This window comes from Pseudorasbora parva, chromosome 25, assembly GCF_024679245.1.
Source record: "Pseudorasbora parva isolate DD20220531a chromosome 25, ASM2467924v1, whole genome shotgun sequence".
NCBI lineage: Eukaryota > Metazoa > Chordata > Actinopteri > Cypriniformes > Gobionidae > Pseudorasbora > Pseudorasbora parva.
The window spans coordinates 36830118-36853150 of record NC_090196.1 but is presented as its reverse complement, the minus strand read 5'-3'; the positions used below and the strand labels follow the sequence as shown (position 1 = coordinate 36853150).

Below are 23033 nucleotides of genomic sequence, written 5' to 3'. Positions count from 1 at the left end.
TAACTGAGCAGATTGTGAAATACTCAGACCGGCCCGTCTGGCACCAACAACCATGCCACGCTCAAAACGGCTTAAATCACCTTTCTTTCCCATTCTGACATTCAGTTTGGAGTTCAGGAGATTGTCTTGACCAGGACCACACCCCTAAATGCACTGAAGAACTGCCATGGGATTGGCTGATTAGATAACTGCATTAATGAGAAATTGAACAGGTGTTCCTAATAATCCTTTAGGTGAGTGCATAGGCTCATTACGAGACTCTCTAGCAGACAAATACAGGTTTAAAGATACACACACACACACACACACCCACACACACACACACACACACACACACACACACACACACACACACACACACACACACACACACACACACACACACACACACACTCACACACACTCACACACACAGCCTGTCTTCAGCTGGTGTTAGTTATAGAGCGAGAGAGCCGGGCCGGAGTGTGTCCTTGAGGAATCAAGCATCATCTCAACAATGAGCTCTTCAGCCGCTCGTCGTGACTGTCACTGCTATCTGACACACACACACACACACACACACACACACACACACACACACACACACACACACACACACACACACACACACACAGACGCGCTACTGTACAGCAGAAAGAGCCATTCACACACCCAGACTTCATGACTCTGAATAAAAACACATCTGAGTTTAAATGGAGTCTTTATGGTCTGGTTTCACAGACAGGGCTCAGACTAAGCCAGGATTATGATGAAGATGAAATATGCTGGGACTAGACTTAACCCTCGTCTGTGAAACCGGCATACATCAGATGTCCCTTCTGTCTCATCCTCTCTTCTTGGTAATTTATTATTATTATTATTATTATTATTATTATTATTATTATTATTATTATTATTATTATTATTATTATTATTATTATTATTATTATTATTATTATTATTATTATTATTATTATTATTATTATTCGAGATATTGTTAGTTTGCAGTATCAGCACACATTGCTCAGCTGTTTTCCGAGCAGAAACGTGCCTCTGCCGTGAGCAGCTGACTGATGCATTCTGGGAGTTTCTTCTGCGCTCTCGCTTCTTAATCTGTTCAGTGGTTAATTAATCTATAGATTAACGTCTATTAAACACGATTCCCAAAGGGACGGAGTGAAGAAACAGAATACAGAGGAAAAAAGCTTGAAATAAGACAGGCATCGATCCGATCCGGACACAAACACGACGGCACAGCGAACATAATCACCAATGAAGTTCAGCAGAAGTATTTCACCACCACTAACTCCAGATGCTTCAAACAATCCTTCAATTCAGAGTTCAAGCTGAGATCTGAACAACAAAACAAAAGAGGCATTATATGTTACGGTTAAAACTTCATTTCTCTATGGAAAAATCAAGTGTGAGGAGAGGAGAGAGAGAGAGAGAGAGAGAGAGAGAGAGAGAGAGAGAGAGAGAGGGCGAGAGAGAGAGAGAGAGAGAGAGAGAGAGAGAGAGAGAGAGAGAGAGAGAGAGAGAGAGAGAGAGAGAGAGAGAGAGAGAGGAGAGAGGGGCGAGAGAGAGAGAGAGAGAGAGAGAGAGAGAGAGAGAGAGAGAGAGAGAGCACATCGATACACACACACACACACACACACACACACTTTATGTACCGCTGTGATCTGAGGGTAAAACATCCGTCTTCCACAATCAGATTATTAGCTCAGCAGTCAAACCCCAGTCAGTGCTGGTCCACCCAGTGTTACGCTAGCAGCAATCACTATCTGTAAGATCCCATAGTATATATGAATAAACTCAAATCTCATAATAACGAATGATTTCTGAAGGATGGTAAGACTCTCCTATTCTGTGACATTAACCTGTGACCTTTAACCCTTTCTCGGAAAGCTTGCGTGTTCATTATCTGTGGCCTTGAAGACGTTTATGTGTGTGTGTTGGCTCAGATTAATGAACGCTGTATAAGGAGCTGTGTTTCTGTTATTGAGTCCTCACATATGAAGACCTACGTGTGTGTGTGTGTGTGTGTGTGTGTGTGTGTGTGTGTGTGTGTGTGTGTGTGCTCACACGGTCGTCTGACACTGAGCATCTCTCTTCTCTGTTTGTTGTCTTCTTACAAGAATAAAAGCTTTTAAAGACACTTTGATTATTTCAACGCTATATCGAGCAACTACAGACCAATCTCAAATCTCCCCTTCATAGGCAAGATCATTGAAAAAGTTATGGGCTGGGGTTGTTTTTCAGGGGTTGGCCTCTTAGTTCCAGTGAAAGGAACTCTTAATGCTTCACCAAGACATTTTGGACAATTTCACGCTCCTGACTTTGTGGGATCAGTTTGTGGACGGCCCCTTCCTGTCCCAGCATGACTACGCTCCAGTGCACAAAGCGTCGGTCCATAAAGACATGGATGAGGAGTTTGGTGTGGAGGAACTGGACTGGCCTGCACAGAGTCCTGAGCTCAACCCGATAGAACAGCTTTGGGATGAATTAGAGCGGAGACTGAGAGCCAGGCCTTCTCGTCCAACATCAGTGCCTGACCTCACAAATGAGCTTCTAGAAGAATGGGCAAAAATCCCCATAAACACACTCCTAAACCTTGAGGAAAGCCTTCCCAGAAGAGCTGGAGCTGTTAGAGAGGGTGGGCCGACTCCAGATTAAACCCCACGGGTTAACAATGGGGAGCTCAGGTGTGTAGAGGCGGCACAACACGTCTGGCAATATAGTGTGTGTATATAAAAGCACAACTATTTTTAACTTTGCAATGCATTCTGGGATTCCGGTCTTCCTGAAGACTGAATGCAGCAGAATCTGTCCTAAAGCAGGATTGGCTTTGCCTTCGTTCTGGAACATCAGGAACATGCAAATGAAGCTCTGAAGCTCCGCCCACATACACACTGAGCTGTGAGCCCACAGGCTCTATAACTAACTGAGATAACAACAAGAGAAGTCTAAATTAAGTGTGTGTGGGCATGTTTTTGTGTCATATGAGGACCCAAATGTGTAAAATGCCATGGGTATGACACAGGTATTACAGGAGAGGGTGAAATATGAGGACATTACCCATGGCCCCACTTTACAAAAGGCTTATAAATCACACAGGAGGAGTTTTTATGAGAAAGTAAAAATGAAGAATGTTTCCTGTGATGGGTTGGTTTAGGGGCAGTGTGTGTGTGTGTGTGTGTGTGGTGGGTAGGTTGAGGTGGATGGTTAGTGTAAGGGGAGATAATATACAGTTTGAACAGTATAAAAATCATTATCTCTATGGAGAGTACCCACAAAGACACGAACCAGATGTGTGTGTGTGTGTGTGTGTGTGTGTGTGTGTGTGTGTGTGTGTGTGTGTGTTCTTGGCTGTGTCGGACGCCTCTGACGAGCACAATGATGTGAGGTCATTAGTATTCGTGAAGCAGCAGGTCTCGGTGTTGTTCTGGATCCGCTCAGGTTTTCCAGAATCCGTCCTACAGCTAAAATAGGGACTCGAGCGTGACTCAGACAGCAGCCAGAACACACACACTCCACACACACATCTCTCACACACACTCCATCAACACACGCACATATCTCTCACACACAGGCTGACAGACTCACGGGTCGTTAAACGTGTCTGATTTCATGAGCTAGTTAACGGCCGTGAATTATTCTGCTTCATTCCAGCTCCATTAATCCTGCTAATAATCAGCTGTGATGTCAGAAATGAACACAGTACAAACACCAATACATTTTCCTTTTAAAATATTCTGGATTTAAGAGTTAAGCCAGTTGAATCAAGTCAATTTATTTGTATATAATGGGCCAACTGATTTAAGCTGATAGAAGAGCAACTTTGACTGAAATAACCACTCGTTACAACCGAGGTATGCAGCAAAGCATTTGTGAAGCCACAACACACACAACCTTGAGGCGGATGGGCTACAACAGCAGGATAATGCATCATGTCACAAAGCTCCAATCATTTCAGATTGGTTTCTTGAACATGACGATGAGTTGACTGAACTAAAATGGCCGCCACAGTCCCCAGATCTCAACCCAATAGAGCATCTTTGGGATGTGGTGGAACGGGAGCTTCGTGCCCTGGATGTGCATCCCACAAATCTCCATCAACTGCAAGATGCTCTCCTATCAATATGGGCCGACATTTCTAAAGAATGCTTTCAGCAGCTTGATGATCAACGCCACGGAGAATTAAGGCAGTTCTGAAGGAGAAAGGGTCAAACACAGTATTAGTGTGTGCTCCTAATAATCCTTTAGGGGAGTGGATATCTGTGATCGTGCCGGTATTTTGACCTTACTCAGCGTAAGTAATGGCTCTGGGAACACTAGATGAGATTCGTCTGATATGAGGAATAAAATAACCCAAATACTGTTGTGTTTCTGGCAGAAAGCGATCGTTTCGTGTCTTAAGACGTCAGTGTGTCTCCACGAGCCTCAGGGTTTAATATGGATTCTTATGTGTGTGTGTGTGTTTTACTCTTATAGAAATACACCCCATTGACATGCATTATACGAGCAACGGCTGAGTTAAACATCTTCATTTGTGTTCTCCTGAAGAAACACACACACCTACATCTCAGACGCCCAGCAGATAACCATCACAGGACAGGCAGGACGATCCCTGCATGCCAGAAGAGGAAACTGGAGCTTCCTTCCTCTGTTATTCCCCATCAATACGGATCAATAGTCTTAATGATCCAGAGAAGCACGGCACGGCAAGATTCAACATTCATGAGCATCACCTATATTATTGAATAACCAGTTCAAGTGTGTTTTTGTTGATTCATCTCCTAACTTTCTCTTTTTATTCAGATCTTCATGAACTCAAATGAAGAGATCAGATGATCGAATAAATCAGTCAATCTGCGTTCAAAACACGGTGAACATGGCATCATAGTAAACGCAGTGGAGCAATGAATACAGAGCTTAATCTGCAGCATCAGTGAAGCCGTGTGTGTGTGTGTGTGTGTGTGTGTGTGTGTGTGTTTCTGCAACAGTAATGGGTTTGAGCTCTCCAATGCATTTACACTCCGCAGCCTATCGCAGAGCAAGCCATTGATCCGAAAACAATTTAGCCATCCGAGGCCGGGGAACACGCTTGACACGCTTATCTCCAAGCTCTCAAAGACTCTTTCATGTGTCCTTGAACCACAGCAGGTCAAAGAGCAGAAAACAATCTGAGGCTGTCTAATGTACAGCAAACACTGTGCGTGTGTGTGTGTGTGTGTGTGTGTGTGTGTGTGTGTGTGTGTGTGTGTGAGGGAGAGAGAGACACACCATCAGCTCTTCAGCAGACGACACACAATGCTCATCATGATCCCAGCGCACAGGTTAGTAACGTTAACACATACTGTCCATTCAACGTCATCTGGTCTTTAATATTGTTCTTGAAGCGTAACACACAAAAATGATTTGGACACGGGCCGAGTGGAATAACAAACTTGTAGCCAATCAGCAGGTAAGGGGCGTGTCTACTATTGATGGTGAGAAGAGCGCTCGCTCTCGCTCTGTGCACGTCATTATTCAAAACACACGAGTCACACATGACGGACATTAGCCGAGAACTAGCCTAATATATGCTGCCTGACTATGCTCGTGTGTCATGTTCACTTGTTAGTTGATCGTATTGTGTCTCACTTCAGCGATGATAAAGAGCCGTTCATTTCCACACCGTATGAGCATCTAAATCTCCTCACCGTGTGCTTCAAGCATCAGCTCACACAATGTCTCCGACAAGTAAGATACTATACTCCTAATATATGTTTGCTTACTCTTTTCATGATCTTTATAACCCTTATCCAGTCATAATTGTAATATCTCGTTAGCTGGACTCGTGCTCGTGTTCTATCGAGTTGTTCGTGAGAACGGTTTGTGTTTGGTGATTGCTGTAACTCTAATCTGGTCATAATTGTAAGATGTCGTTAGCTGGACTGTCTTGCTCGTGTTCTATTGAGTTGTTCATGAGAACGGTTTGTGTTTTTGTGATAGAAGGGATGACTTTTTCATTGAATATTCGACCTGGATTAGATACACAGAGATTCTGCCATAGCCGTTGATGCCTCTGGGTTACGTATGTGTGGGGCGGCGCTCACAATACGATATATATCATGATACTGAACTCATAATACGATATATATCACGATACTAAACCAATGATACGATATATATCACAATACTGAACTTATGATATGATATATATCAGGATACTGAACTCACGATACGATATATATCAGGATACTGAACTCCTGATACGATATATATCACAATACTGAACTCACGATACGATATATATATCAGGATACTGAACTCATGATACGATATATATCAGGATACTGAACTCCTGATACGATATATATCAGGATACTGAACTCACGATACGATATATATCAGGATACTGAACTCCTGATACGATATATATCAGGATACTGAACTCACGATACGATATATATCAGGATACTGAACTCCTGATACGATATATATCACAATACTGAACTCACGATACGATATATATATCAGGATACTGAACTCACGATACGATATATATCAGGATACTGAACTCCTGATACGATATATATCAGGATACTGAACTCACGATACGATATATATCAGGATACTGAACTCCTGATACGATATATATCAGGATACTGAACTCACGATACGATATATATCAGGATACTGAACTCCTGATACGATATATATCAGGATACTGAACTCACGATACGATATATATCAGGATACTGAACTCCTGATACGATATATATCACAATACTGAACTCACGATACGATATATATATCAGGATACTGAACTCACGATACGATATATATCAGGATACTGAACTCCTGATACGATATATATCAGGATACTGAACTCATAATACGATATATATCAGGATACTGAACTCACGATACGATATATATCACGATATTGAACTCATAATACGATATATATATCACGATACTAAACTAATGATACGATATATATCACAATACTGAACTCATGATACGATATATATCACGATACTGAACTCACGATACGATATATATCAGGATACTGAACTCCTGATACGATATATATCACGATACTGAACTCACGATACGATATATATCAGGATACTGAACTCATGATACGATATATATCAGGATACTGAACTCCTGATACGATATATATCAGGATACTGAACTCACAATACGATATATATCACAATACTGAACTCACGATACGATATATATCAGGATACTGAACTCACGATACGATATATATCAGGATACTGAACTCACGATACGATATATATCACGATACTGAACTCACGATACGATATATATATCACGATACTGAACTCACGATACGATATATATCAGGATACTGAACTCATGATACGATATATATCAGGATACTGAACTCCTGATACGATATATATCAGGATACTGAACTCACGATACGATATATATATCACGATACTGAACTCATGATACGATATATATCACGATACTGAACTCCTGATACGATATATATCACGATACTGAACTCACGATACGATATGTATATCACGATACTGAACTCATGATACGATATATATCAGGATACTGAACTCACGATACGATATATATATCAGGATACTGAACTCACGATACGATATATATCACGATACTGAACTCACGATATGATATATATCAGGATACTGAACTCACAATACGATATATATCACGATACTGAACTCATGATACGATATATATCAGGATACTGAACTCCTGATACGATATATATCAGGATACTGAACTCACGATACGATATATATCAGGATACTGAACTCACGATACTATATATATCAGGATACTGAACTCACGATACGATATATATCAGGATTCTGAACTCACGATACGATATATATCAGGATACTGAACTCACGATACGATATATATCAGGATACTGAACTCCTGATACGATATATATCAGGATACTGAACTCACGATACGATATATATCAGGATACTGAACTCATGATACGATATATATCAGGATACTGAACTCACGATACGATATATATCAGGATACTAAACTCACGATACGATATATATATCAGGAAACTGAACTCACGATACGATATATATCAGGATTCTGAACTCACGATACGATATATATCAGGATACTGAACTCACGATACGATATATATCAGGAAACTGAACTCACGATACGATATATATCAGGATACTGAACTCATGATACGATTTATATCACGATACTGAACTCACGATACGATATATATCAGGATATATTACGTCTTTGATCCTCCAATAAAAATATTTGTCAAAAAAAGACTTTATATTTGTGGCACATTTGTAAATGTGTGTGTGTGTGTGTGTGTGTGTGTGTGTGTGTGTGTGTGTGTGTGTGTGTGTGTGTGTGTGTGTGTGTGTGTGTGTGTGTGTGTGTGTGAGGTTATAGCTTATAAATAGGCCGACTACAGCAAGCTGAGCTTTGGATAAAACAACTCTATATTGCCAATCATATCGTTTCCATCAATGATACATATCGTCACATCATTATATCGTGATATATCGTTACACCTCTACATTTTCATAACGTAATGGGAACGTATAATAAAGGTTCTCTGGGAAAGTTCCTGAAGTGTGTGAAGATCTGTGTGTGTATCTCATCAGACCAGCGGATCCTGTAATCGACTCTAAATGAGTGTCTGGGCTCCCTTCAGGCCTCCGTCAGCCTAAAAATACCCTTCCGTATCTCTGAGAAATTAACCCATTTACACAGAAGATCAGGCTCGTGTTCCAGAGGCCGAACCTGAGGATCTTCCATCAGATCAATCCCACATTCATCAAATCAGGCAACAAACTCACGCCAAACACACGATGCCATGACCTCTGACCTTTGGCGACATCATCCCTGACCTCTGACCTATAAAGCTACCATCACTTCCTGATTTGAGAGCAGCAGGTTAAAGGAGCGACACGAGGCACGTCCAGATACCAGAATATCGCTGAACACACACAACACCCTAGCAACCACACACAACACCCTAGCAACCACACACACCCTAGCAACCACAAAAAACACCCTAGCAACCACACACAACACCCTAGCAACCACACTCAACACACTAGCAACCACACACAACACACTAGCAACCACACACAACACCCTAGCAACCACACACAACACACTAGCAACCACACACAACACACTAGCAACCATGTAGAAGACTGTATCATTGTGACACACACACAAACACACACACACACACGGTTCAATAAACAAAAAACACAGTTTGATCTAAACAGTGTTGTTCTTTGGGTAATCACACTCACACACACACACACACACACACACACACACACACACACACACACACACACACACACACACACACACAATTTTCAATTAAACCACAGCTGTGTTTGTGTGTGTGTGTGTGTGTGTGTGTGTGAGATCCTTCCATTCCATTAGTGACAATCGATCCGGCCGCTGGAACTGCTGACTAATCTGCAGGAGCTGCGTGTGTGTGTGTTTGTTGAACATGAAACTTTCCCACACAGAGATTAAACTCTGTGAAAGTGTTTCTACATTATGAGTCTGTGTCCTGTTTCGTGCCTGAAGAAGAATATTGTGTGTGTGTGTGTGTGTGTGTGTGTGTGTGTGTGCGTGTGTGTGAGACAGTAAATGCGCATCGGTTCATCTCCTGCTGCTCATTAAATGCCAGAGCTGTCAATCAAACTCAAGTGGCTTTATTGTCATGGGGAGTGGGGGAGCGAGCCCCCCCCCCCCAGTTAGAGACTATCAGAGACATTCAGAGACGCTCAGAAACTATCGGAAACTATCAGAGACGTTCAGAGATGTTCAGAGACTATCAGAGACTATCAGAGATGTTCAGAGACGTTCAGAGACTATCAGAGATGTTCAGAGACGTTCAGAGATGTTCAGAGACTATCAGAGACTAGCAGAGATGTTCAGAGACTATCAGAGATGTTCAGAGACTATCAGAGACGTTCAGAGACTATCAGAGACGTTCAGAGACTATCAGAGACGTTCAGAGACTATCAGAGATGTTCAGAGATGTTCAGAGACTATCAGAGATGGTCAGAGACGGTCAGAGACAATCAGAGACATTCAGATATGTTCAGAGATGTTCAGAGACGTTACAAAGACGTTACAAAGACGTTCATAGACTATCAGAGACTATCAGAGATGGTCAGAGACGGTCAGTGACTATCATAGACTATTAGAAACATTAAGAGACATTCAGAGACGCTCAGAGGCATTCAGAGACGGTTAGAGACTATCAGAAACTATCAGAGACTGTCAGAGACTATCAGAGATGGTTAGAGACTATCAGAGATGTTCAGAGACTATCAGAGACATTCAGAGACTATCAGAGATGGTTAGAGACTATCAGAGATGTTCAGAGACTATCAGAGATGGTTAGAGACTATCAGAGATGTTCAGAGACTATCAGAGACATTCAGAGACTATCAGAGATGGTTAGAGACTATCAGAGATGTTCAGAGACTATCAGAGACATTCAGAGACTATCAGAGATGGTTAGAGACTATCAGAGACATTCAGAGACTATCAGAGACGCTCAGAGACATTCAGAGACGGTCAGAGACTATCAGAGACGCTCAGAGACATTCAGAGACGGTCAGAGACTATCAGAAACTATCAGAGACGTTCAGAGATGTTCAGAGACTATCAGAGATGTTCAGAGACATTCAGAGACTATCAGAGATGTTCAGAGACCTTCAGAGACTATCAGAGACTATCAGAGACTATCAGAGATGTTCAGAGACGTTCAGAGACTATCAGAGACTATCAGAGATGTTTAGAGACGTTCAGAGACGTTCAGAGATGTTCAGAGACATTCAGAGACTATCAGAGACTATCAGAGATGTTCAGAGACGTTCAGAGACTATCAGAGATATTCAGAGACTATCAGAGACGTTACAGAGACGTTCAGAGACTATCAGAGACTATAAGAGATGGTCAGAGAGTATTAAGAGAGGTTCAGAGACTATCAGAGACATTCAGAGACATTCAGAGATGTTCAGAGACTATCAGAGACTATCAGAGATTCAGAGACTATCAGAGATGTTCAGAGACTACAAGAGACTATCAGAGACTATCAGAGACGGTCAGAGACTATCAGTGACTATCAGAGACTATCAGAGACTATCAGAGATGGTTAGAGACGGTCAGAGACTACAAGAGACTATCAGAGACTAACAGAGACGGTCAGAGACTATCAGTGACTATCAGAGACTATCAGAGATGGTTAGAGACGGTCAGAGACTACAAGAGACTATCAGAGACTATCAGAGACGGTCAGAGATTATCAGTGACTATCAGAGACTATCAGAGACTATCAGAGACTATCAGAGATGTTTAGAGACTATCAGAGACTATCAGTGACTATCAGAGACTATCAGAGACATTCAGAGACATTCAGAGACTATCAGAGATGTTCAGAGACTACAAGAGACTATCAGAGACTATCAGAGACTATCAGAGACTATCAGTGACTATCAGTGACTATCAGAGACGGTCAGAGACGGTCAGAGACTATCAGTGACTATTATTGACTATCAGAGACGTTCAAAGACATTCAGAGATGGTAGGAGACTATCAGAGATGTTCAGAGACTACCAGAGACTATCAGAGATGGTCAGAGACTATCAGAGAGGTTCAGAGACTATCAGAGACGTTCAGAGACTATCAGAGACGTTCAGAGACTATCAGAGACATTTTAGAGACAATCAGAGAAGTTCAGAGACTATCAGAGACTATCAGAGACTTTCAGAGATGTTCAGAGACTTTGGAGAATATCAGAGACGTTCAGAGACGTTCAGAGACTTTCAGAGATTATCAGAGACTATCAGAGACTTTAGAGAATATCAGAGAATTTAGAGATGTTCAGATACTTTAGAGAATATCAGAGACTTTAGAGATGTTCAGAGACTTTCAGAGACTATCTGAGACTATCAGAGACTTTAGAGACATTTAGAGACTATCAGAGATGTTTAGAAACTTTAGAGACGTTCAGAGACTATCAGAGACGTTTAGAGACTATCAGAGACATTTTAGAGACAATCAGAGAAGTTCAGAGACTATCAGAGACTATCAGAGACTTTCAGAGACTATCAGAGACTTTCAGAGATGTTCAGAGACTTTAGAGAATATCAGAGACGTTCAGAGACATTTCAGAGACATTTAGAGATTATCAGAGACTATCAGAGACTTTAGAGAATATCAGAGAATTTAGAGATGTTCAGATACTTTAGAGAATATCAGAGACTTTAGAGATGTTCAGAGACTATCAGAGACGTTCAGAGACTATCAGAGACGTTCAGAGACTATCAGAGACATTTTAGAGACAATCAGAGAAGTTCAGAGACTATCAGAGACTATCAGAGACTTTCAGAGACTATCAGAGACTATCAGAGACTTTCAGAGACTTTGGAGAATATCAGAGATGTTCAGAGACGTTCAGAGACGTTCAGAGATGTTCAGAGACTATCAGAGAATATCAGAGACTTTCAGAGACATTTCAGAGACATTCAGAGATTATCAGAGACTAACAGAGACTTTAGAGAATATCAGAGAATTTAGAGATGTTCAGATACTTTAGAGAATATCAGAGACTTTAGAGATGTTCAGAGACTTTCAGAGACTATCTGAGACTATCAGAGACTTTAGAGACATTTAGAGACTATCAGAGACGTTTAGAAACTTTAGAGACGTTCAGAGACTATCAGAGACGTTCAGAGACTATCAGAGACATTTTAGAGACAATCAGAGAAGTTCAGAGACTATCAGAGACTATCAGAGACTTTCAGAGACTATCAGAGACTATCAGAGACTTTCAGAGATGTTCAGAGACTTTAGAGAATATCAGAGACGTTCAGAGACGTTCAGAGACTATCAGAGAATATCAGAGACTTTCAGAGACATTTCAGAGACATTTAGAGATTATCAGAGACTATCAGAGACTTTAGAGAATATCAGAGAATTTAGAGATGTTCAGATACTTTAGAGAATATCAGAGACTTTAGAGATGTTCAGAGACTTTCAGAGACTATCTGAGACTATCAGAGACTTTAGAGACGTTCAGAGACTATCAGAGACTTTAGAGACTATCAGAGGCTATCAGAGACGTTCAGAGACTATCAGAGACTATCAGAGACGTTAGAGACGTTTAGAGAGATTCAGAGACGTTCAGAGACTATCAGAGACATTCAGAGACTATCAGAGACGTTCAGAGACATTCAGAGTCTTTAGAGACTATCAGAGACTATCAGAGACATTCAGAGACTATCAGAGACTATCAGAGACTATCAGAGACATTCAGAGACTATCAGAGACATTCAGAGACTATCAGAGACATTCAGAGACTATCAGAGACGTTCAGAGACATTCAGAGACTATCAGAGACTATCAGAGACATTCAGAGACTATCAGAGACGTTCAGAGACTATCAGAGACGTTCAGAGACTATCAGAGACTATCAGAGACATTCAGAGACTATCAGAGACGTTCAGAGACTATCAGAGACTTTAGAGACTATCAGAGATGTTCAGAGACTATCAGAGACTATCAGAGACATTCAGAGACTATCAGAGACTATCAGAGACGTTCAGAGACTATCAGAGACTTTAGAGACTATCGGAGACATTCAGAGACTATCGGAGACATTCAGAGACTATCAGAGACATTCAGAGACTATCAGAGACTATCAGAGACTATCAGAGACTATCAGAGACTATCAGAGACTATCAGAGACTATCAGAGACTATCAGAGACATTAAGAGACTTTCAGAGACGTTCAGAGACTATCAGAGACTTTAGAGACTATCGGAGACATTCAGAGACTATCAGAGACATTCAGAGACTATCAGAGACTATCAGAGACTATCAAAAACGTTCAGAGCCTTTCAGAGACTTTAGAGACGTTCAGAGACGTTACAGACGACGCTACAGTATTTTGATGCTCAAGTTCATATTCACCGGGTGAGAAGTCGTAATTATGATGTCAACTGCATTCAGGTCATTTTGGTCAAAGATAGTTGTTGTAATACCACTATGACGAGTAAAGATGTGTTTCTTTTCTATCTGAATGAACTTGCTAAGTTGTAGCAATCTGAAACAAGTGTTGAGTAAAGCTTTGAATCAGTCTGCACTAAAGCTGAGCTCGAGCACAAATGAAGCTCATCTCCAGATCATTCCTCATCCGTCTGGAGCCCTGGGGCCGCTGGCTAAACCAGACTAACCCACATTCAGAAGAAGAGCCTGAGGACACGCCAGTCTAATATCACAGACAGACTTCAGGAGCCTTCATGTGGAACCAGATTAACCCACAGAACTGATGAAACTGGACCAACAGCATCTGACGGTGCTGACCCATTCCTGATCCATTCCTGATCCATTACTGATCCACTCCTGACCCATTCCTGACTCATTCCTGACCCTCTCCTGACCCATTCCTGACCCATTCCTGACTCATTCCTGACCCATTCCTCACCCATTCCTGACCCATTCCTGACCCATTCCTGACCCATTCCGGACCCATTCCTGACTCATTCCGGACCCATTCCTGACCCATTCCTGACCCATTCCTCACCCATTACTGACTCATTCCTGACCCATTCCTGACCCATTCCGGACCCATTCCTGACCCATTCCTGACCCATTCCTCACCCATTACTGACTCATTCCTGACCCATTCCTGACCCATTCCGGACCCATTCCTGACCCATTCCTGACTCATTCCTGACCCATTCCTCACCCATTACTGACCCATTCCTGACCCATTCCTGACCCATTCCGGACCCATTCCTGACTCATTCCTGACCCTCTCCTGACCCATTCCTGACTCATTCCTGACCCATTCCTGACCCATTCCTGATCCATTCCTCACCCATTACTGACCCATTCCTGACCCATTCCTGACCCATTCCGGACCCATTCCTGACCCATTCCTGACCCATTCCTCACCCATTACTGACCCATTACTGACCCATTCCTGACCCATTCCTCACCCATTCCTCACCCATTACTGACCCATTCCTGACCCATTCCTGACCCATTCCGGACCCATTCCTGACCCATTCCTGACCCATTTCCTGACCCATTCTTGATCCACTCCTGACCCATTCTGGACCCATTCCTAACACACTCCTGACCTATTCCTGACTCATTCCTGACCCATTCCTGATCCATTCCTGATCCACTCCTGACCCATTCCTGACCCATTCCGGACCCATTCCTGACTCATTCCTGACCCATTCCTGACCCATTCCTGACCCACTCCTGATCCATTCCTGACCCATTCCTGACCCATTCCGGACCCATTCCTGACCCATTCCTGACTCATTCCTGAACCATTCCTGACCCATTCCTGATCCACTCCTGACCCATTCCTGACCCATTCCAGACCCATTCCTGACCCACTCCTGATCCATTCCTGACCCACTCCTGACCCACTCCTGACTCATTCCTCACCCATTCCTGACCCATTCCTGACCCATTCCGGACCCATTCCTGACCCATTCCTGACTCATTCCGGACCCATTCCTGACCCATTCCTGACCCATTCCGGACCCATTCCTGACCCATTCCTGACCCATTCCGGACCCATTCCGGACCCATTCCTGACCCATTCCTGACCCATTCCTGACTCATTCCGGACCCATTCCTGACTCATTCCGGACCCATTCCTGACTCATTCCGGACCCATTCCTGACCCATTCCCGACCCATTCCTGACCCATTCCTGACTCATTCCGGACCCATTCCTCACCCATTACTGACCCATTCCTGACCCAGTCCTGACTCATTCCGGACCCATTCCTGACTCATTCCCGACCCATTCCTGACCCAGTCCTGACCCATTCCTGACCCAGTCCTGACTCATTCCGGACCCATTCCTGACCCATTCCCGACCCATTCCTGACCCATTCCTGACTCATTCCGGACCCATTCCTGACCCATTCCCGACCCATTCCTGACCCATTCCTGACTCATTCCGGACCCATTCCTCACCCATTACTGACCCATTCCTGACCCATTCCGGACTCATTCCGGACCCCTTCCTGACTCATTCCCGACCCATTCCTGACCCATTCCTGACCCATTCCGGACCCATTCCTGACCCATTCCTGACCCATTCCGGACCCATTCCTGACCCATTCTTGATCCAAAACATGCTCTTCTTACTCAGTCATTTTGTCTTGTTTCTTTTTTCCGTCCCAATCAGAAATAAGATTATCAAGGAAGAATATCTCATGTTGTTTTACTGATCTAGTGAATGCATCGTGATTTAAGAATTGTTAGATATTTAGACACAAGACAGAATGACTGAGTAAGAGCGTGTTTTGCAGTGTGTGTTGCACATCATCACATACGATCATATATGACACCACATATCTCATTATTCAGATCAATTGTCATCTGATCGTGTTATAGATGTTACAGATTAATATAAAAAACACAACTTTGAACACGCAAATAGAAATATTGAAAGGTCATGCTGTGGTCCTGCCATTGGCTGATGTGTGTGAATAATTCATGAGGACGATCTATGAGAGGTTTGGGGGATGACCAGACAGTCTCACACACACTCTTAGAGAAAGGGCTCTGCGTAGAACACTGCAAACAAATGCATTCCTTACCAATCTCTTGAAGCATCGAAATACATTTTGGTATATAAAATATAAAATATCTCAAACTGTTGAAATCACGAGTCATTGGCGATCTGAATCATGAGTCGATTCACTGATTCATAACCGTTTGAATCTTTATTTGAGGATTGAACACAAACGCGGAAGAGAAGCCAATGCTGAATAAAGTCGTAGTTTTTGTTATTTTTGGACCCAAATGTATTTTGGATGCTTCAAGAGACTCTAATTAACCCACTGATGTCTCATATGGACTACTGTGATGATGTTTTTATTCCCTTTCTGGACATGGACAGTATAGTGTGCATACACTTGCATACGCTCTCGGACTAAATATAAAATATCTTAAACTGTGTGTGAAGATGAGCGGAGGTCTGACGGGTGTGGAGCGACATTAGGGAGAGGAGTTAATGACAGCTGAACTAACCCTTTAAGAACAAGATTATTTTTCTCACCCCATTGGCAGATTATTTATCTTATTTTAAGCAAAAACTCTCTTCATTTTGAGTTATTTTCCCCTAAACAAGACAATTACTTTTGCTTGTCTAGTAAATACTTCTCATTTTAAGAATGTTTAGATGTTTGGACTAGAAACAAGACAGAAACACTGAGTAAGAAGAGCGTTTTTTTGCAGTGAACCCTTTAGTGGCTCCAAATGCGTAGCGCCGATAAAGCCTTTTATTCTACCTTTTATTCCTCCTTTTCTTCTTTCTTTTATTCCTCCTTTTCTTTCTTCCTTTTCTTTCTGAGCGCACGCGTGTGTACAGTACAGTGATATATGATGAGCAGGTCATAAACAGGCTCTATATGTCCACACACACCCTCATCATATATAACGCGTCATGCACATCTCTCCACAGGCATCATCATAACGCACGAGCGCGAGCATTCATGTAAACATCGGGATCGCTGTCTGACGCTCGTGCATGTTTAATATCTCATAAACGACTCGATGAGCGATGAGACGCGCGCGTGATCAACGCGACCGACTCCTTACAGAAATCAAAGCAAAACATCGCTGTTTGTGAAGCAGGCGCGCGCGCGTCTGCATTGCGGTGTGTGTGTTAGTGAGTGTGTGTGTGTGTGTGTCTCAGCATCCTCCTCGGAGCGCGTGCATGCTCCGCGCATCCCGTATCTCTCCTCTCGCGCGGGGATTATCGCTAAACGCGCCGTTCTTACCTGCAGAAGCGGCCGTCCGTTCTCCTTCAGCTAACGCTCCGTTCCGCAGCGCGTCGCCGGGCGGACTGACAGCGCGGGGCTGAGCGCGGCGCGACGCGTCTCTGCGGAGATCCTGATTGGCTGGCTAACGGTGACGAACACGTGAAGACGCAGCGGAAGGCGCTGATTGGCTGACTCACCTGTCAGAGAATAATACAAGTGTGTTAGTCACGAGCAGCTGATACATGAAAATACACCTGATCTATCTATCTATCTATCTATCTATCTATCTATCTATCTATCTATCTATCTATCTATCTATCTATCTATCTATCTATCTATCTATCTATCTATCTATCTATCTATCTATCTATCTATCTATCTATCTATCTATCTATCTGTCTGTCTGTCTGTCTGTCTGTCTGTCTGTCTGTCTGTCTGTCTGTCTGTCTGTCTGTCTGTCTGTAGGTTTAACAGGCTGCTCTTACCGAAGCCTTCCTGATCTCCTCCTAATGTCTGCAGGGTGATCAGATGTGACGTTCTCGTGGTGTCTGCTCTGTCGTTCACATTAAGCAGGAAAGGCCGTTTTCATAACCGAAAGAGAACATTAGCGAGATTGGTCAGTCCATCACTGCAGATGAAGAGGTCAAAGGTCACGGTTGATTAGATGGGCTGTTAGTGTTTTATTCCTTTATTCATGTTTATTTGGATAGGGACAGAAACCCGGAGATAAGCGAGAACCTCCATCTGATGTTGGCAGTGCAGTGACTGAGCTAGGGTTAGCTGTCTGCTGCGGTCCAGACTCTGAATCAGCTGCTCCATCACTGACCTTCACTAGAGACCGGCTGGAGGATCGCATTCAGTGCCATTATAAACTACACCATCCTCAACTACACCATCCTCAACTACACCATCCTCAACTACACCATCCTCAACACCATCCTCAACTACACCATCCTCCACTACACCATCCTCAACACCATCCTCAACTACACCATCCTCAACTACACCATCCTCAACTACACCATCCTCAACTACACCATCCTCAACTACACCATCCTCAACTACACCATCCTCAACTACACCATCCTCAACTACACCATCCTCAACACCATCCTCAACACCATCCTCAACTACACCATCCTCAACACCATCCTCAACACCATCCTCAACACCATCCTCAACTACACCATCCTCAACACCATCCTCAACACCATCCTCAACTACACCATCCTCAACACCATCCTCAACTACACCATCCCCAACACCACCCTCAACTACACCATCCTCAACACCATCCTCAACTACACCATCCCCAACACCATCCTCAACTACACCATCCTCAACACCATCCTCAACTACACCATCCCCAACACCACCCTCAACTACACCATCCTCAACACCATCCTCAACTACACCATCCTCAACACCATCCTCAACACCATCCTCAACACCATCCTCAACTAAACCATCCTCAACTACACCATCCTCAACACCATCCTCAACTACACCATCCTCAACTAAACCATCCTCAACTAAACCATCCTCAACACCATCCTCAACTAAACCATCCTCAACACCATCCTCAACACCATCCTCAACACCATCCTCAACACCATCCTCAACTACACCATCCTCAACTACACCATCCTCAACTACACGATCCTCAACACCATCCTCAACTAAACCATCCTCAACACCATCCTCAACACCATCCTCAACTAAACCATCCTCAACACCATCCTCAACACCATCCTCAACTAAACCATCCTCAACACCATCCTCAACACCATCCTCAACACCATCCTCAACTAAACCATCCTCAACTAAACCATCCTCAACACCATCCTCAACACCATCCTCAACTACACCATCCTCAACACCATCCTCAACTACACCATCCCCAACACCACCCTCAACTACACCATCCTCAACACCATCCTCAACACCATCCTCAACTACACCATCCTCAACACCATCCTCAACTACACCATCCCCAACACCATCCTCAACTACACCATCCTCAACACCATCCTCAACTACACCATCCCCAACACCATCCTCAACTACACCATCCTCAACTACACCATCCTCAACACCATCCTCAACTACACCATCCCCAACACCATCCTCAACTACACCATCCCCAACACCATCCTCAACTACACCATCCCCAACACCATCCTCAACTACACCATCCTCAACTACACCATCCTCAACTACACCATCCTCAACTACACCATCCCCAACACCATCCTCAGCTACACCATCCTCAACTACACCAGACACCCGATGCGTGCACCATCTGCACAGCTCCAGCTCCTGAGGGCCGAGAACACAAACCACGAAGCCGTTTTCAGACCATAGAGAAGCGTTTTTAGTCTAGATTTAAACTGGCAGAGTGTGTCTGCTTCCCGAACAGGGAAGACTGTTCCAGAGTTTAGGAGCTAAATAGGAAAATGATCGACCACCTGCAGTTGATTTAGATATTCTAGGTATGATCAACTGGCCAGAGTTTAGAGACCGCAATAGACGTGATGGAGTATAATGTGTTAAGAGCGGCTTAAAGGGATAGTTCCCCCAATAATGAGCCTGATGTTGATCTTCTTCAGGAGAACACAGATGAAGATTTTTAGCTCAACCGTTGCTGTGTGTCGGTCATATAATGATGTGAATGGGGAACAATTCTATGAGAGCAAAACAAACAACAAACAAACATGCTTAGACAACACACGCACTCACACACACACACACACACACACACACACACACCCTGCTGCTCGTGACGACACACTGATGTCTGAAGACACGAACCGATCGCTTTCTGCCAGAAACACAACAGTATTTGTGTTATTTTACCTCATATCAGGCGAATCTCATCTAGTGTTCCCGTCCGCTATTACTGCCGTCGGGTGAGGTCAAACCGGCGCGATTATATATATATATATATATATATATATATATATATATATATATATATATATATATATATATATATATATAGATACCTCATATGTGCCTGTGCGGATCAGATGAATGAGGCATCTATATATATATCTATGATCGCGCCGGTTTGACCTCACCAGATGGTCATTCAACACTAGATGAGATTCGTCTGATATGAGGTAAAAATAACATTAATACTGTTGTGTTTCTGGCAGAAACCGATCGGTTCGTGTCTTCAGACATCAGTGTGTCGTCAGGAGCAAAATGTATGCGATGTTTAATAGGGAGCCAGTGCAGTGTTGACAGAACTGGACTAATATGATCATACTTCCTGGTTCTAGTAAGAACTCGAGCTGCTGCGTTTTGGACCAGCTGGAGTTTGTTTATTAAGCGAGCAGGGCAACCACCCAGTAGAGCATTACAATAATCTAGCCTTGAGCTCATGAACGCATGGTCACCAGAGATGATCAATATCACACTCTCTCACAGCAGAGACCCCCGACACACACACACACACACACACACACACACACACACACACACACGTGTAGGTGGCGCTGTCGAGCCATTTTGCCACACCGAATTCTGAAACCTTTATCAGGATATATTGCTCCTCAATATATGCGAGACCTTTTACGTTCTAAGCTGTTTTATTGATAAATCACAGACTAGTGTTGACAACACATTTCTGCGCTACTGAATGTTTCTCTGTCCGTGTGTGTGTGTGACCGGCTGTGTGTGCGTGTGACCGGCTGTGTGTGTGTGTGTGTGTGTGAGACCGGCTGTGTGTGCTACTGTATGTATATATACATTAAGCAGTTTATAACGTGCCGAACCCGATCAATTTTAAGCATCTAGATGGTATAATTGAACATAAGTGAAGTGGATTTCTAATCCTGTTGCTCCCTCTAAGGGTCATGATGGGCGATGTCGAGCTTAAAGGGACAGTCCACTTTAAAATGATAACTCTGTCATCCTTTACTAACCCTCAAGCTGTTTCACACCTGTGTGAGTTTCTTTCTTCAGCTGAACACAAGGGAAGATATTTTGAAGAATGTCAGTAACCAAACAGTTAACTGGAGCTTTATTATATATATTTTTCCTAAAAGTGATTAGAAAAGCATGCTTATTTCACAATAAAAATATAATCCAAAGATATTGGTATTTATTTATGTTTAATGAATATTCTTTGGCACGTTTGAATGCTCAGATGATCCATCATGATGCTCAGGTGTTGCTATGGTGTTTAGGGTCATTGCTATGCAGATGCTAGGATGTTCTGGGCGTTTTTATTCGTTTAGAGCTGAGGGTGTCATAAATAACAACAGTTATGTAGAATTATTCATAAGGGTCAAAGGTCACGGCCCTTAGGGTATTGAATATCAACGGCTCAAATATATTTAAAGATCAACACACACACACACACACACACACACACACACACACACACACACACACACACACACACACACACACACACACACACACACAGGCAGAGGGGTAACTGAGACGTGTGGGGGCGGGGTAACTGTTGGGAGGAGGGGCCGGGGGGCAGTCGTCATGGAAACAATCAACACGGCGCTAATGTGATTCAGAATCTATTCATGACTGAATGGGCTTCAAACCGAGCAAATAAAAGCAGCGAGCGTCCGAGAGACGTGATTGGACGACATCAAAGCTGAATGGTCACTTCTGATTTGATGTTGCTAACACACAGAGAGCAGAACAGAGGGAGAGAGAGAATGGTGTTTAAAATGAACGTACAATTCAGATAAATCCCAGCACATAGAGACTCCTTCATCTAGATATTATCACATAGAGACTCTTTCATCTAGATATTATCACATAGAGACTCTTTCATCTAGATATTATCACATAGAGACTCTTTCACCTAGATATTATCACATAGAGTCTCTTTCACCTAGATATTATCACATAGAGACTCTTTCATCTAGATATTATCACATAGAGACTCTTTCATCTAGATATTATCACATAGAGACTCTTTCACCTAGATATTATCACATAGAGTCTCTTTCACCTAGATATTATCACATAGAGACTCTTTCACCTAGATATTATCACATAGAGACTCTTTCATCTAGATATTATCACATAGAGACTCCTTCATCTAGATATTATCACATAGAGACTCTTTCATCTAGATATTATAACATAGAGACTCTTTCATCTAGATATTATCACATAGAGACTCCTTCATCTAGATATTATCACATAGAGACTCTTTCATCTAGATATTATCACA

General features: G+C 42.9%; 1 protein-coding gene across 2 annotated transcripts in view; it reads right to left on the bottom strand.

Annotated features, from left to right (window-relative positions):
• cntn1a (contactin 1a) overlaps positions 1–17995 on the bottom strand; it is a 70437-nt gene extending 52442 nt beyond the window's left edge. For both annotated transcript variants that reach the window (XR_010901670.1, XM_067437292.1), the window contains exon 1: positions 17843–17995. The gene's annotated coding sequence lies outside the window, so the exon portion shown is untranslated. The remainder of the gene's footprint in view (positions 1–17842) is intronic.
• Positions 17996–23033: the final 5038 nt, after the last annotated feature.